Source organism: Sus scrofa, chromosome 1, assembly GCF_000003025.6.
Source record: "Sus scrofa isolate TJ Tabasco breed Duroc chromosome 1, Sscrofa11.1, whole genome shotgun sequence".
NCBI lineage: Eukaryota > Metazoa > Chordata > Mammalia > Artiodactyla > Suidae > Sus > Sus scrofa.
In genome coordinates, this window is record NC_010443.5 from 181,169,719 (window position 1) to 181,186,109 (window position 16,391).

General features: G+C 40.7%; 1 long non-coding RNA gene across 4 annotated transcripts in view; it reads left to right on the forward strand.

Moving 5' to 3' along the window:
• LOC102162767 overlaps positions 1–16,391 on the forward strand; it is a 218,063-nt gene that overhangs the window by 72,152 nt on the left and 129,520 nt on the right. For all 4 annotated transcript variants that reach the window (XR_002346889.1, XR_002346888.1, XR_002346890.1 and 1 more), the window contains 3 exons: positions 4,512–4,779; positions 5,041–5,108; positions 5,769–5,848. This is a non-coding gene — a long non-coding RNA (uncharacterized LOC102162767). The remainder of the gene's footprint in view (positions 1–4,511; positions 4,780–5,040; positions 5,109–5,768; positions 5,849–16,391) is intronic.

Genomic DNA, 16,391 nt, shown 5'->3' on the forward strand with positions numbered 1-16,391 from the left:
TCAATTCATGATTTTCTTGTCTGTCTCTCACACTCAATCCCTTCATGGGGTTTGTCTTTCTTCTCCATATTCCAGATGGCTATATCCTAGGTGGCAACCACAAAACCAGGCACATAGTAGGTGTCTTAAGTGCTGGTCGAGTGAGCGAAATGAGGTCTTCCTGGCAGAATTTAAGACTAGTAATTGGCCAAGTCAGGGCCAATGTGTAGGTCATTCATATGCAATATGGGGCTCTTTCAGACTTCTCAGTTCTACATTGCGGTATTCAATATGTGTCTCCCCAGGGCATACTGTGGTCATGTCCTTTATGAAGGTGATTACATATGTGACTGCAGAAGCATGGGCACAGCTCACCTGAAGATTTTATCTCTATACATCTCTATGTATCTTCATATTTTATTCCTATGACTATATTTTTCTAATTAAGTGAAAAGATTTTTTGACCAGTTAACTTTCCTGAGGGGAGAAGCTTGAGGCCAGAGTATTTCAGCGGTGGGAGACATCTAGAAAGTACCTCTAGTCAAGCAGAGGGATTGCTAAGGAGCATGCCAGTATATTTCTCAAGAATGCCTCCAAATTCTGGGTCTCATTTTTATTGGATTACCCCCTTGACATTCCAATCACATCTGCAAACTGGATCACTTTCTCTCTGGCAATCTGAATGGACTCAGGAGGGGTATCTGACCACTGAGCCTCAGCAGACTGCCATACATACAGCAGCTCTGTGCCAAGGATTCCCAGCTGGAATTGCTCTGTGCATTCCATGCATTGACAGTTTCATGCATTGACTCACTTGTGAATGTCTCACAATGTACCATATCTGGCACAATGGATACAGAGGAAAAGACTAGACTAGTTCCCAGAGGTACCAAATTGTATGCTGTGTTTTCAGTGGTACTTGCACAGTGCTGAGCACTTTCCTGGTCCTTCCAGAGTTCTGCTTATCTGTAGACTGAAACATAAGATGCGTATTTAATGTTGAAAGGGATGATTCCAGTGGTGGGGATGCTTGTCCTTATGTTGAAGATGCCAGTGATTCCCTTCTTTGTCATTTAACATATATCATCATTTCAGATGAAAATCTCTGATGTTGCAGCCCTTAAAAAGAATGATGTATAGTTGATTTACAATGTTGTATTAATTTCTATTGTGCAGTAAAGTGATTCAGTTATATATACTTGGGCTTATCAGACATAACTTAGAATAGATTTACAAAGAGATCCTGCTGAATAGCATTGAGAACTATGTCTAGATACTCATGTTGCAACAGAAGAAAGGGTGGGGGAAAAACTGTAATTGTAATGTATACATGTAAGGATAACCTGACCCCCTTGCTGTACAGTGGGGAAAAAAAAATTTTAAAAAGAAGATATAATGCTACATGGATGACATGGAAAGATGACCCAGATATAGTATTAAGTGAAAATGCAGGTTCAGAATAGTATATGTAGTATGTATATACATAACATGAAATCTTTTTTATTTTTAATTAAAATTTTTTATCAAGGTGTAGTTGATTTATAATATTGTGCCAATTTATGCTGTATAGCAAAGTGATTCAGTTCTATATTTATATATACACACACACATACAAATTCTCTTCTATATTCTTTTCCATTGTGGTCTATACCAGGAGATTGGATATATTTCCCTGTGCTATGCGGTAGGACCTTTTGTTTATCCTTTCTAAATTTTATAGTTTGCATCTACTAACCTCAAACTCCCAGTCCATCCCTCTCCCATTCTCTTCCCCCTTGGTAACTGCAAGTCTGTTTTCTACGGCCACGGGTCTGTTTCCGTTTTGTAGATAAGTGCATTTGTGCCATATTTTAGATTCCACATATAAGTGATTTCACATGGCATTTATCTTTCTCCTTCTGACTTACTTCACTTAGTATGATAATCTCTATGTCTATCCATGTTGGTGCAAATGACATTATTTCATTTCTTTTATGGCTGAGTAGTATGCCATTGAGTGTATAGGTATGTCACATCTTCTTTATCCATTCATCTGCTGATGGACACTGAGGTTGTTTCTACATCTTGGCTATTGTGAATAGTGCTGATGTGAACATAAAAATGCATGTATCTTATTGAATTATGGTTTTCTCCAGATATATGCCTAGGAGTAGGATTGCTGGATCATGTGGTAACTCTGTTTTTAATTTTGAGGCACCTCCATACTGTTTTCCACAGTGGCTGCAACCAATTTACAGTTCCCTCAACAATGTAAAAGGGTTCCCTTTTTTCCTCACTCTTTCCAGCATTTGTTATTTGTAGATTTTTTAAAATGGTGACCATTTGGACCAGTGTAGGGTAGTACCTTACTGTAGTTTTGATTTGCATTTTTCTAATAATTAGTAATGTCGAACATCTCTTCATGTGCCTACTGGCCATCTGTATGTCTTCTGTGGAGAAATGTTGTTTAGGTTTTCTGCCTTTTTTCAATTGGATTGTTTATATTTTTGTTTTTGAATTGTATGAGTTGTTTGTATATTTTGGAGGTTAAGGCTTTGTCAGTTGCATTATTTGCAAATATTTTCTCCCATTCTGTAGGCTGTGTTTTCTTTCTTTTTTTTTTTTTATGGTTTCCTTTGCTGTGCAGAAGCTTGTAAATTTGATTATTTGTTTATTTTTATTTGTATCTCTATTGCCTTGGGAGACTGACCTAATAAATCATTTGCACAATTTACGTCAGAATGATTTGCCTGTGTTCTCTTCTAGGAACTGTATGGTGTCATGTCTTATGTTTAAGTCTTTAAGCCATTTAGAGTTTACTTTTATGCGTGGTGTGAAGGTGTGGTCTAGTTTCATTGATTTATCCAGTTTTCCTAACACCACTGTCTTTTTCCCATTTTATATTTTTGCCTCCTTTGTCAAATATTAATTTACCATAGGTGTCTGGGTTTATTTCTGGGCTCTCTATTCTGTTCCATTGGTTTCATGCCTCTTTTTGTACGGAATACCAAGCTGTTTTGATTACTCTAGCTTTGTAACATTGTCTCAAGTTTGGGAGAGTTATACCTCCTGCCCTTTTCCCCCCCTCAGGATTGCTTTGGCAATCCTGTGCTTTTTATGGTTCTATATAAATTTTGGGATTATTTTTTCTAGTTCTGTGAAAAATGTCATGGGTTATTTGATAGAGAGCAGAGCATTTGATAGAGAGCATTAAATCTGTAAGTTGCTTTGGGTAGTATGGCCATTTTAATAATGTTAATTCTTCCAATCCAGGAGTATGAGATATCTTTCCATTTTTTTGAATCCTCTTTAATTTTCTTTATTAATGTTTTATAGTTCTTAGCATGTAAGTCTTTTACTTTCTTTGTCAGGTAAAACCATTTTTATTTTTGAAATACTGTGAAATGTTGTTCTGGGACCAGCAGCATCAGCATTTCCCAGGAACTTGTTAGAAATGCAAATTCTTTGGCTTCACCACCCAATCCCCACTCTACCATCCTACCAAATTAGAAACTCTGGATGTGAAGCTGGCAGTGTGATCTCTGGTTGGTTCTTATATATGCTCAAGTTGGAGGACCGTGGGTCTAGTGTGTCCTGTCCTAGGATAGTTTGCTACTAAATATCATGTCCTAGGGTCTGTATGGGTTTGTAATACCTTTATAATTTTCATATGGTCCCAGTAAATGCATTACCTATGTTTGTAAAGGATCTTGATTATATTGTTTCTGATTCATAGTGTTCATATATGTATTATCTTTATAAAAATCATTAAAATTAAAAGCCAACAAATTACATGTAGCAAAAAATGCTGGCAACTAGAAGAAAAAAAATATCTGTAGGACTGTGCATTAAGCTAGTGCTTTTTAGACTTTTATGTGCATACATAAGTGGGGACCTTGTTAAAATGCAAGACTGGATTGAGGCCTGAGGTTCTGCATTCGTAACCTGCTCTAGGCCAATACTGCTGGTCTGTGGATTACATTTTGAAGAGCAGATCACTAAAAGTTTTATGTGGTTATTTCTGGAAGGTAAAATTATGGAAGATTTTCAATTTATATATTTCACCTTTGTGCATTATTTGAATTTTATTTTTTACAAAGAGCTATATTCAGAAAGAAGTATAAAGAATTTTAAAATCTTTTGCCAGAATTTGCCTCATTTCTACATCTGTCTGCTGTGCAGGCTTAACCTTAAAAAAAAAAAAAACTTTCTAAGAGTGCAAAAAAAGGAAACTGATTTATTGACCTTATGCCTCCCCATGCCACCCAGATTATTGTGGATATAAATGTTAAAATACAGTGGTGTTAGATGGTATCGGGCACTTGGAAGGGATTCATGTCAGCTGGAATGTTTTCAGTGGCAAGCATCAGAAACTTAGTTGAAATAGGCTTAAGGAACTAAAGGAAATTTTTAAGAAATCCAAAGGGAATGATGGTTTTTGTCATGGTCAAAATCTTCCAATGACATTTTTAGGAACTGGTTTCTTGCTGTGTCTCTAAGCTCTGCTTTTCCTCTGCAATGGCTTTATCTTCATGCTGTCCCTCTTTCCCTAGGATGGTCACCAGAAGCATGAGGCTCTGTTTTATCAGATTAGCAGCCCCTGCAAAATGAGAATTCTTCTTAGCAAGTCCCAGAAATGATCCTGTTGGCACAAACTCATCTCTAAATCTACCAGTGACTCCAAAGGACTGGATTTGGCCACATGTACATTTCTGTAAAAGCCTTGGGGGTGGTACCAACCTCATCCAAACCAGCTGAGAGGAACCTGGAGGAAAACTAGAGTTCCCTAGAGGAAAACTGAAGTGTCAATACAAGGACAAGGTGGGTGGATGTAAATAAGTGAGAGATGATGTCCTGTTATGGTACAGATCTTTCAGCCCAGTTTTATCATTGTACTTATTTGGAAACCAGGTTAAGTCACAATAAGCAGTAAAGAGCAGAGCCAAGATTTCCCACTTTCTACCCCTTTGCCCCGTCCTCTCTACTGTGTTACTGCCCCTTCTGACAAACTAGAAATGAATCAAACATCAAGCCTCTGTAACACTTGCTTATTGGAATATCTTCTTAAACACTGTATTTCAGATATTAAACTTAAAGGAGCTGTAATTGCACATTGATCATCTTTGAATCTCCTACATCGACTGCTCAGAGTAAGAAAACCACATTCCTTCTGTGAGAGTAATCCTTGCTCCTCCTTTCCTCTTTGGGGGGACAAGTTGAAGCTGGATAAAGCAGAGCTGCTGATCTACTTGGAAAAAGTTTGAGCCCTAACCAGGTGATCCCATGAGTGAGGTGGATGTCCTGTGCATGGAGGGGTTCACACCAGCCTCTGATCTCCTTTGTGATCATATTTTATCCCAAGAACTTGATTAATAGTCTAGACTGAGTTCCTCCCTTGGGGCGAGATTGTTGCCCTCCCCCTTTTCCCAGGCGCAGCACTATCCCTGTGGACAGGTATGGGCATGCATCAGAAATCTGGAGGCTTGCCCAAAAAAGTATGTCTGCTGTTTGTGAAGGGGCAATGTAGTAATTACCTGTGAGTAATGCAGGGCAGATCTGCTATGAGAAATTCAAGCTGAAAAAAGAAGGCTTTCCTTTTCTTGAAGGAAGGGTATTGGGTGAACTAATCCCTGCCTTGGGAACTCTCATTTGTCTTTCCCCCAGTTCTGTCCCTTTCTCCCCAGATATTCTTTCTCAAGCACCCAGCTCTGGCACCCAGCAAGCAATGGGAATGAGAAAGAAGTGGCTGGAAGTAAACAGTCCGCTTGCTCTGAGCAATTGAAGTTTTCTTTTGATGGTTCTGGTTCCAGGGGAGGGAGCAGAAGATTTAATCCTGAAGTCTGCTCCCTTTGGAGAGCAGCAGTCTGGCTTCTGGTGGCTTCAGCAGCAGGTAGGAAAAGAACGGTTGTTCTTATATTTTGTCTTTCATAAAATAGGGCTTCAAGGGAAATTTAATGGTCAGTGTCAGTATATTGGGCACAGAGTCAAGAAAGGATTTAAATAATATGATTTCTGTCTGTCAACCATCCCAGACTAATGAGAAGATCTGTTTTCCTGTTGGAGAACCTGTTCCATGATTTCTTTTTGTGGGGAGAGGGGATACCTTGGGTTTTCTGATGTTCGTAGCCATTGCTCTCAGTGCCAGGAAGAAAATTCACGTCTTTATGAATTAGCATCTGTGTTCTCTGCATTTTCACTTGTAGTATATGTGTGTTTCCATATGTGCATGTCCCATTCTCCAGACACACCATCACCTTTGTGAAGAACACTCACAAGAACACAGATGATGATCTGACCAGAAGACAGGCCCCCTTTGTTGCATTGTTTTATTCTAAAAGCTTTTCAAGAGCCAGTCAATTGACTTCTCGTAAGAGACCACCATAAATTTTTTTTTTAAAGGAAGTTATTAGGAGGCAGAAACATTAGGTAAGTGTCAGGTACATTCATATCACATACACACTTACTCTCCGGATTGCAAAAGGAGACTTTTATGTATTGAGAGGGTCATGCACTTCTGTACAAGGATAGAACTTAGTAAAACTAGACAAGAGACCATAGAGTGAAGATGATGAGCTATTACAGAGTCTGTCATAACCAGGGCCCAAGTGCTGTAAAATATGATGCATGCCTCGTAGAAGGGAGTAATAAAGGGAATATGGAAAAGAACAAAATGGACTTCTGTGAGAATTTTTAGATCTTTTTAAAAGCAGATGAAACTTGTGAGTTGAAAACTTACTGATTCAATTCTCAGAGAAAATACTTATGAATTGTGTCATTACATTGCTTTTTTAAATGACCGAATGTCAAGGTTGCCTACTGTTTACCTGTGTGTGGGGTGGAGGGAGGGAGGAAACATTTTTCTCATATTCACTGGGATACAGACAGAAGCTGGGTTATTTTAAAGTCTACTTAAGTAAACACTTATTCTGCTAACATTGTTGGCACCTCTGTGTTGGACACTTAGATTCCTAGGCCTTGGAGATGTAGATAGATAAATAAAATAGATAGAGATATATAGTATATATATAAAGTATATATATAATGTGTATGTGTTTTATATATAATATATAAAATTATGTATATATAATGTGTGTTTTATATATATAATATATATAAAATAAAAATTCATATATATATGTGGATTTCCTGTTCAGTAACCTTTATGTATCTCTTATTAGTGTTGCCAAGAAAAAGACAACCCCAAAGATTTAGTGTAATTACTGTCACGGGGAACCTCAGGTGGCCTGGTTACTGAACTACTTGTGTACTGACCTGCTAGAGAAGTGTACCTGGTCTTCCCATTGGAAATGACACCCTGTTGAAAGTAAACAGTACCTCTCAAGCTTCCTTAAAATCCAGTACTCTGAGGCTGAGGAATTGCAGAGCTCCATTGTTGATTTGGGACCTGCTGTGTGTCCCAAGTTCCCTGGGTGAGAGTGAGGCCCTGGTCCTTAATAGGATGCTTGGCCCAGAGGCAGGGGTGGTGCCTTCTCTTTGCTGCTTTCTTCCCCAAATGCTGTGAGAGTGGGGGTTGGGGAGGAGGTGGGCAGAACCCCCTCCCCTTTGGAGGAGGCTTCTCTCAGTGTCTCCCAGGGGGCCCTCTTTCTCATTTTACACCATGTGTGAATGGCCCCTGAGCCCTCAGCAAACAGATTGAACCTCCTTGCAGACCAGCCCTGGTCCCTCTGCCCTTAGAAGCTGGCTCCTGAGCTCACTGAGGCAGACACAGAAGCAAGGCTGATAGATGTGAATGTTGCCTCATTACCAGCTCCCACCCTTCCTCTTCAATACAGCTGCTGCTGCTCCTCATGGTTGGGAATGGAATAATACCATTCCCCACTCTGGAAAGTGTCTGATTTTTGTCATTGATGGTCCTGGTTCTGCATGTCTCCCTGTTCTGGTGAGAAATGCTACCCTGGGTGAAATGACAGAGCAGAGGGCAAAATCACCCCCAACAACAAAACAAAAATAAGAATAGCACCTACTAATTTGTGAGTACTGGCTGTGTGCAGGCACTGTGCTAAAAGCTTTACATCATGACCTCATTTACCCTTTACAACCACCTCTGAGGTGAGGACTCCTGTTTTTTGCATCATGTGGACAAAGAAATTGAGGCTTAGCCATTTACCTGTTGGGAGATTCACAGCTAAGTGCCTGACTCCAGATTGTTCAAGCATAGCTGTGATGAACGTGACGGTCAGGTTTAGCTTTAACATTGGCCAAGTGAGGACGGTGCTAGGGCAGATGCCCCTCTGGCCCCCTTAGCTTCCCTGCTCTTCTGTGATGCCTCTGGAAATGTCTGCCAGAGACCACCGGGGGGACCAAAGGGCTTGCTCTACTGCCTGTGGCTTCTCTCTACAAGTGGCCTGTCATACCTCCCTTTGAGGTCTGGCAGTTGACATTTATCTTGGTCTTTGTTTACAAACAAGGGCCATGCATCTGGTTCTTTCCTTGCTATTTGGGGATGACTTTAATTCTAAAGGAGCATATGTTTTACTTCCACTGTGCTGATGTTTTGGAGACAGACTACAGCCTTGAGAGGAGTCTGAGAGTGTCCATAACCTATTCCTTCCCTTTCCTTGACTTTCAGCCAGTGTATTTCCCAGAACCTACCCGGAACCTGGAGGAGTTCTCCTTTAGGGATGGTTTCTGTCTCCTCAACTATCACTCCTAGTAGTGTTTGAAATTCCTCTGAGGAAAACTGTGTGAAGTCTCCAGGCTCTGTACCCCTGGCCTCCACCATTCATAAGTCATATCATAGCTCATTTCTGAGGAATAGTCTCATATCTTGAACCCCTTTCTGTTTTCAACCTATAGGTAGACTCTTCAGTAATATGGATTTTGTCTCACAAGACTAGGGATGCCAGGGAAGGGCTCAGATCAGCCCCTGTGCTGAGACCATGGGATTGCCCTTTGGTCAACTTGAGCAACTGCACATCAAGACCCCATCCCCTTAGAATTCTTACAAACTGTTTTTATTGTGTGACTTGGTATTGAACTTATGAAGTATCACCTGTTTGAAATTTGGCCTTCACTTGCTTATTTCCAGTTTCATAGGGTTTCCTTTGTTTTTCATTTTATCAAATGAATAAGAGTTGGAAATTTGAGGCAACAAAAATGAAGGAGACTAATATTAATTGAGCACTTACTATGTGCCAGGTACTGTACTAGCCTCTGTACATGTGATACAACATTTAACCCTAACAGAACCTGGCAAGGCAGAAAACCCCATTTATAGCTGAAAAAACTAAGGATCAGAGAGAGTTAAGCTGCTAAGTGTGATGGAGCTGAAATACAAACATGGGCAGAATTCAAAGCCTAGGTTGCTTCCCTTATTCCACACTGCCTCCACTTTGATCATAAACTCCTCCCCAGTGGACAGAATGGACTCAGATGCTTCATCTTATTTAATCTTTACAGTCATGGGATTTAGGGATGTGACACCTCTTTGGAGGTTGGAGAAACCAAGACTCAGAGGGTGATGCCTGGGTTAGTGGAAATCAGCTCCTATTAAGGCCCGATAGTTTCCTAGTCATCTCAGACAGAGGACTTCCTAAGGAAATGGTCTTTGAGTGAAAAAATGTAACCCTAAGATCCTAATCAATAGTAATATATTTGTATTACTTCTGATATTCCAAACCTTGATCTTAGCAATATGCATTTACTTGCATGTGCCCTACTTTGTGTTTCTTAACAAAAGTCAGTGTCAGTGAAGTGACATGCTTGTCCCTTAAGCTGATTTAGATTTCTACCCAGTTACTCAGGCCAATTCTCTGTTACTGAGCACTTGAGATTGTTCAAAGAATACAGCTTCACTTTTTCCATTGGTAGTTGTTGTTGGTTTGGGAGGGTATGTTCTCCAAAGAGGACATGAGTGAGTCAAATAGTGTGTGACAAATTTGATAGCTCTTACAGCTAATAGCTAGTTTGCCTTCTTTGGAAACCTCATATTGCCACCAGCAACAAACACTGGGACTTGTTTCCTTACAGTTCAAGGATGGCCTGCTCTTTATTGAGCTGAATTAGTTTAGAGTTATCCTCTGCAAAAGTTCTGGGGGTTCTTATCTTAGAAGGTCTGTCTTCCCATTACTAAGCCTTCTAGTTCAGGACCCCACTGAGCAACTAACTGCTGCAGTTTCCTCTAGTCAGAACCATGAAGACCCAAAATACCATGTTCCATGGCCTGATGAAGTTGGAGAAGGTGATAACAGGTAGGGGTAAGCTGGGATATAAAAAGAAATGGGTAAAACCTATGATAAGCAAGTCAGTCAGAGGAGAAATAGAGGATGGGGAAATTAGCCCTTCTGAGATTCTTAAAGACTATAATGTGAAATACATTTATTCATTTCCTGGTTTGTGCTAGAGCTAGCCTCCAAGATGACCACAAATGATCACTGTCTCCTGATATGAGCACCCTGTGTGGTCCCCTCCCACATTCCATCAGGGCTGGTCTGTGTGCCCAACAGCATCCAGGAGAAGTAATTATATGTCACTTCTTTTATTATTTTTTTTTTATTTTTATTTTTTTGTCTTTTTAGGGCCACACCCATGGCATATGGAGGTTCCCAAGCTAGGGGTCTAATCAGAGTTACAGCTGCTCTCCTACACCACAGACACAGCAACACCAGATCTGAGCCACATCTGTGACCTACACCACAGCTCACGGCAATGCTATATCCTTAACCCTCTGAGCAAGGCCAGGGATCAAACCTGCATCCTCATGAATACTAGTCAGGTGCGTTAACCACTGAGCCACAGTGGGAGCTCCTGATATATCACTTCTGATATTAGGTTATAAAAGATGTTGTGGCTTTTATTTTGGCAACTCTCTCTCTCTCCTGGTCCACTCACTCTGGGGGAAACTAGCTGTCATGTTGTGAGCAGTACATTGGCGAGGCCCATGTGATGAAGAGCATGGTGGTAACAGAATTCCAACCAGCAGAGAATTCAAGTCACATCTTTGCCAGAAAGCCTGTCCCATCAACTCAGCTCTCTTCTCTGTTAGACCAGGAGTAGATGCTAGTTATCTATTACAGCAGAACAGATCACCTCACAATAGCACCTGAAAACAACAATAATTTATTTAACACAGTTCTTTAGCTTACTTATTCTTACTCTGGTTTTTCCTGGGCCTACTCAGGTGACTGCAGTCAGCTACAGATTTAAGAGGGTGCACTTTCACATCTGAGGCTTCAAATAGCAATGGATGGAGCAGCTAGGATAGCCTTTCACTGTGGGCTTTATCACAGGATGGTGTTCTCAGAGGGCCAAGAGGTCAAGAGTAGAAACTGTAAAGCCTCTTGAGATCTGGGCTTGAATGTTGTATAACTCCACTTCTGCTACATTTGATTGAACAAAGTGAGTACAAAGAACTTGCCCAGCCCAGGTTCAAAGGGTGGGAAGAATAACCTCTACCCCTTAATTAGAAGATTTGTAAATAATGTGTGGTCATTCTTAATCCATCAAGTGCACCCCCTGGCCACAATTATTTAAACTCTTCCCTTTGGAAAAATACACCCCACCCTCCCAAGTCCCCTCAAATCTCATCCAATGACCTCATTAGGCTCAAAATCTATGATCTTGTGATCTGAATCTGGTCCAGCTATAGATAAGCTTCTAATATGTAGCTCTTTTTCAGCCAGAGATAAAATTTGCCTTCTAGCCTAACAAGTTCCATTTATTTCCTCCAAATTCTGCCTGTAAATGGAACAACACACCCCAAATAAAATGTTGAAACAGGGAATGGTAACCCCAATAGATATTCCCATTCAAAAATAGACTAATAGGCAATAGCAGTAATTGCTCCATAGCAATTCTAAGATCAGTCTGGGCACATATTATGTTTTCCTACTCAAGCAGGCAGGGTTCCTTGATTAGGGTCTGGATCTGCTCTAGACTCAACCCTCTGGGTTCTTGGCTCCATCTTCTGAGATGCCTTTTATTTTTTAATATAAGTGGCTTGTGTTGGCAGCTAAGTAGCTTTCTCAGCCTGCCTACTTATTGGAGAAAGTTGTGGGTCTAGAGGTCTTCTATATTTTTAAACTTTTACTCCAAACTAATAGAATTCCATTAGAAGTTTTATGGATTTTCTGTACATCTCATTATTGCTCATTTCATTAGACAAAATTTATATCCACAAATCTTTGGGAGATAACTTCTCTCTATACTAGTGCTGTGTGATAGAAATATAGTGCAAACCACAAATGTGAACCATATGAGATTTTTTTTTAAGTTCTAAGAGGCAAAATTTAAATAATAATAAGTCAGGTGAAAGCAATTTTAGTAATATATTATGTTTAGCTCAATTTATCTAAAATATTATCTCAACATGTAATTAAATATTAAAATTTATTCATCAACTAGTTTACATTTTTCATACTGAGGTTTTGAAATCCAGTGTGCACTTTACACTTAGGGTATGCTCAAATGGGACTAGCTACACTTGAAGTGCCTAGTAGTTACATGATTAGTGGCTACTATGTTGGGCAGCCGAGCTCCCCAGAATACGCTGAGCTATTTTGAGTTTGACTTCTATGAGTGTTAGAAGTGCTTTTGCCCAGTTTCAATCTACTCGGCACTTACTAAAGTCTTTTGGAGGTTTTAATTAAGGGTCTTACAGCCACATCCTTGATTAATCTTTACCCTGACACCATTTCTTACTTTGAGAATTCTTTGACAGCTGGAGAGGATGGAAATGAAGAGCAGTTTTACTTTCTAACCCAGCAAGTTCTGGGCCCTCCTTATTTCCTCCAAATTCTGCTTGCCTATCAATGGTTCTCTCTTTAACTCATCCTTCTCTTCTCCTTTACCTTATGCAAAGTTAAAAAACAAAAAATCTGTTGGTGCTTCTAGCACTCTGCTTGGAAATGTCTTCAGTTCAAGACTCACAAATTTATTAGATATGTATTTTTAACCTTACAAATGACTACTGATTGTTTTAGCAACATGGGTGGCCTTTTTCCAGCCTCCAAAAAGAATTTCCTAACCGCCCTTTCAGCCTTTGCCAACCATCTGGTCCCAAAGTCAGTGCCTTCTGTTTTAAGTTGGTCTTACAGCAGCACCCCACTCACCAATTTCTGTTTTAGCTATTTGCTACAGAGGAACAACCACCCTAAAATTTGCTGACATAATGATAATTTATTGTTTCTCATGGTTATGTGAGTTGACAGGCTAATTTCTTCTGGTGTTACCTGAGCTTATTTATGTAGCTACCTTCAGCTGGAAGATCAACTAGGAGTAGGGACCTGCTGGGCCTCTGTCTCCACGTGCTTTTCCATCCTTAAGGAGGCTAGACTTTCTGACATGGTGGTGGCAGGGTTCTAAAGGTACCTGCTTTAATGTGCAAGCATTTATCAGGCCTCTACTAATCTCACATTTGTTGATTCCACTGGCCAAAGTAAGCACAAGGCCAAACCCCAAGGCAGTGTGGAAGGGAACTACACAAGGGCAACAGTCCTAGAAGGGAAGATTAGTTGAGGAATAACTAGTGTAAATCTCTTATAGGTGGTTATGGATTACATGAGACGATTTATACATAAAGCACTTTTCAGCATAGTATTACTGCTCTGGGTCTGCCCCAAGTCCCACAGGTAGGTACTGGAATTTGGCACCAAAGTAGCTTTTACTTTGTATTTGGAAAGCTCCATCTATGCTTGTTCTAGTCACAGTCTAACAAGGAACAAGGGGACAGGACATGTTACCTGTCAGACATTGGGCCAAAAGCACCAATGGTGTCAGCGCATTTAATTTTCAACCTTGTCCATTTTGCAGATGAAGAAATGAGGCACAGAGAAATGAGTTAATGGCCCAAGATCACACAAAAAATAAGAGGTGGGGCCAGAGTATGTGCCCAGGCACCCTAGCTCTGAGAACTGTGCTTGTCGTCACTTGCAATCACTGCCCCACAGCTGGGTACACAGAGGGAAGGCAGGAGAGACTAGGAAAGTGGGGGGAAACAAAGTCTGGGGTGTGGAAGAAATGAGGGCGGCATGCCAGAGTCTGTGTATGTTCTTTGCAGATGTTTGGCCCTTTGGGTTTTTTTCTAGAAGCTGTTTTTCTAGAACCCTTACTTTGACGATCAGCTTTCCCAATCAGGGCAGATATACAGGGAAGGATTTTTTTCTAGTTGATCTTGCTTGATTCTCATCTCTGAACTGAGCTTATTAAGTTGAAATATCCTGATGTGTTGTAAAAATAATGGCTTAGTGGCCCTGAACACTGACTAGAGAGTGTGCTGTGTCTCTGAAGACTGTGGCAGGGCTCCCAACACCCTGGTGAAGAACACACAGGTCCCAACAGAAAATAGACACTCTGTGTTCTGCTGCTGCTGTGTTGAGATTTATGATGTGTGCAAGTGCCAAGTTTGCAGGGGGAGAAAAAGAAGCAGCTCACATTCGCAAGTATGTCTCTTAAATTTTACCCAAGTGTTGCTGGAGTTGCACTTTAAAGGGTTTTGGCAGGTACCTATTTGGGAAAATAATGGGGGAATGTTGGGGAAATAAACTAAGGTGGAAGTCATGTGACGGAGTGTGCGTGTAAAGAGGAAAGTTTTGAATGAAGCGAGATCTGTGCTCCTCAAGTGTTTGTTTATGTGAGCACAGAAAGACCTGGGTAATGAATGTGTCTTTGGTTAACAGAGGATGAAGATTTATAAAGGTAGAGAAACATGGAGGCCACAGCAGATGCCGCATTTACATAGTTGGGTGTGAGTCATGTACCTTCAGTGCCCTGAACTCAGAAGCCCCAACAGTGAGCGGAGAAGTGAGCTGTTTCGAGGTTAATCTCTATTGCAAGTGTCAACAGTCTCAAAAGCATTGGCTTAAATTAGGAAGCCGTTTTGATCTTTGACTCTGCAGGGATTTTTGCCGTGAATACTAAAGGGACATTTGCCAGCTTCTCAGGGTAGCCTGTCATTAGGGACGTTGGTGCTCCAGGGAGCTTCCTTTTGCCTCCTTCACAGTAGAAATCATTTCCTCGGCTCAGAAGCTCTAACAATTTGGACTTAGAATCATGCTATGTACGAATAAGGGATGGAAATCTCCATGCCCTCTTCCTTGTCTGCCTTGCCTCCTCATTTGAGGAGTCGATGTCATTTGAAATCAGTGTCTTTTGGACATTTCCAGCAGGAAACATTCTAGGGCATTAGTCATGATTTATCTTGCGTCGTTTCAACACTTGATAGGAGCAATTTATTCCCATGTTCTGCATTATTGGTTCTCTGGCTGAGTACGTGGGGTTAGAATAAGTTCTTTATGCCATAACTCTATAATTCAGATGCCTAGTTTATTTAAGAAACCTTTAATTTTTTGACTTGTAGTTAAGTACATCCATATTTGTAAAGAGAAAAGCCAGCGCAGGCTGCTGAGGTGATACTTATCATAGAGCAAAATATTGCTTTTAAGTTTTATAATTTCCAGTTAAGGCCTTATTATCAAAATAATAGTTTTGGTTCTTTGGTTTTGGTAAGTGTGGTGTGAAATGATGTATATTAAACAGTGGATGTGGTTGACAGTTCTGTCTGGTTCCTGGGCCCAGCCAAGGATGTGTTACCACATGCAGTAGGCTTCTCTGATTTGATGTAGCCGAGAAAGAGGGCTTGAAGGGAGCCAGTGTGAAAAGTAGACAGGATTAAAGGGGAAAAAAGGCAATTTTTAGTCAGGTCAGAGTAAGGTTTTCCAAGTCCAGAGCTTGAATGTAAGCTGCTGAAAAATGATGCTGAGAGCTGACACTCACACTTCTATCCCAGCAGAGTCTCAAAAGCACTTTTTGTTTTTCTAGATAAAGATTTATTAGGATGCTGAAGAGAACAGAGTAGGCTAAAATCACTCACATTTGTTTTACCATGTTTCCATTTAAATTTAAACAGCCGCTTCCTGTACTTTTAATTGAGCAGTTCAAACCATAGCTGAGAAGCCACCCAGCCAATGGCACGGCACCAAAACCTGGCTCCAGGGCGTAGGTTTCAGGTTGCTGAGCTCTGTCTTAAGGCAAACCTGAGTTATGAATATGTCCTTCAGAGGCCAGCAATGACCTTGCATTTTGAATCTCTAGTAGGTGAGCTGAGTCCCACCCCAGGCCAGGTTGGATATTGCTTTGTTGACATGACTTTAGAGAACTCAGAAAGGCTGTTCCACACCAATAGATCTCCCACCCATCTGCCACACCATTGAGGAGTCATTTCTTTGTGTTAACAAATACCTTTTAAACAAAGACTTATTATTTGCACCACGAAATAAGTAGCTTATTTTTCCAGCTGTTATATGAATTTTCTACATTTGATCCATTCTTTCTCCTAACAAACTGGGTACTTCAGAGCATCAGTTTGGGAAAGAGGCTTACAGGTCAGGGACAAGACTAGAAGAGTCACCTACGTGTCAGGCCCGGATGGGGGACTGGGGAAGGGCTCATGAAATCACTGTGGGTATTCTGAGTGC